Raw genomic sequence first — 1,774 nt, 5'->3', positions numbered from 1 at the left:
CAGGCAACATACCATGCTGCTTTAAGCCTCTGTGCCTATCCAGAGTTTCAATTCATTCTAATAAGAGATGTCATTTCTTTCCCTTCACTCCTTCCATTTTCCCCACACCCTAACCATTCTATCTTACAAACCCTTGTTCTGTTTTCTGCTTCTTTGTGAAGTCTTCCCTCACTTATACTCTTTTATGAAATGGGCCTATGTTACTTTATATATTCTTTCATTCTTATATTCATATATATATATATATGTATTATTGTACTTTAGGTTCTGGGGTACATGTGCAGAACATGCAGGATTTTTGCATAGGTACATACATGGCAATGTGGTTTGGTGGCTGCCTCCATCCCCCCGTCATATATATCTGGCATTTCTCCTCATGTTATCCCTCCCCAACCTCCCTACTCCCGCTGTCCCTCCCCTACTCCCCCACAACAGACCCTAGTGTGTGATGCTCCCCTCCCTGTGTCCATGTGTTCTCATTGTTCAACACTCGCCTATGAGTGAGAACATGCAGTGTTTGATTTTCTGTTCTTTTGTCAGTTTGCTGACAGTGATGGTTTCCAGATTCATCCATGTCCCTAAAAAGGACACAAACTCATCGCTTTTTATGGCTGTATGGTATTCCATGGTGTAAATGTGCCACAGTTTCCTTGTCCAGTTTGTCATCAATGGGCATTTGGGTTGGAAGGTCTTTGCTATTGTAAACAGTGCCACAATGAACATGCATGTGCATGTGTCTTTATAATAGAATGATTTATACTCCTTTGGATATATACCCAGTAATGGGATTGCTGGGTTAAATGGAATTTCTATTTCTAGGTCCTTGAGGAATTGCCACACTGTCTTCCACAATGGTTGAACTAATTTACACTCCCACAAACAGTGTAAAAGCGTTCCTATTTCTCCACATCCTTTCCAGCAACTGTTGTCTCCAGATTTTTTAATGATCGCCATTCTAACTGGCGTGAGATGGTATCTCAATGTAGTTTTGATTTGCATTTCTCTAATGACCAGTGATGACGAGCATTTTTTCATATGTTTGTTGGCCTCATATATGTCTTCTTTTGAAAAGTGTCTGTTCATGTCCTTTGCCCACTTTTGAATGGTTTTGTTTGTTTTTTTTCTTGTAAATGTTTTAGTTTTTTGTAGATTCTGAATACTAGCCCTTTGTCAGATGGGTAGATTGCAAAAATTTTTTTCCCATTTTGTTGGTTGCCAGTTCACTCTAATGATTGTTTCTTTTGCTGTACAGAAGCTCTGGAGTTTAATTAGATCCCATTTGCCTATTGTGGCTTTTGTTGTCAATGCTTTTGGTGTTTTAGTCATGAAGTCCTTGCCTATGCCTGTGTCCTGAATGATATTGCCTAGGTTTTCTTCTAGGGTTTTTATGGTGTTAGGTCTTGTGTTTAAGTCTTTAATCCATCTGGAGTTAATTTTAGTGTAAGGTGTCAGAGAAGGCCTCGACAAAATTCAACAGCCCTTTATGCTAAAAACTCTCAATAAACCAGGTATTGATGCAACGTATCTCAAAATAGTAAAAGCTATTTATGAAAAACCCACAGCCAGTATCATACTGAATGGACAAAAGCTGGAAGCATTCCCTTTGAAATCTGGCACTAGGCAAGGATGCCCTCTCTCACCACTCCTGTTCAACATAGTATTGGAAGTTCTAGCCAGAGCAATCAGGCAAGAAAAAGAAATAAAGAGTATTCAGTTAGGAAAGGAGAAAGTCAAATTGTTTCTATTTGTAGACGACATGATTGTATGTTTAGAA

This window comes from Sapajus apella, unplaced genomic scaffold (assembly GCF_009761245.1).
Source record: "Sapajus apella isolate SASKATOON/1434 unplaced genomic scaffold, GSC_monkey_1.0 scaffold7, whole genome shotgun sequence".
NCBI lineage: Eukaryota > Metazoa > Chordata > Mammalia > Primates > Cebidae > Sapajus > Sapajus apella.
This window is presented reverse-complemented; position numbering follows the sequence as displayed.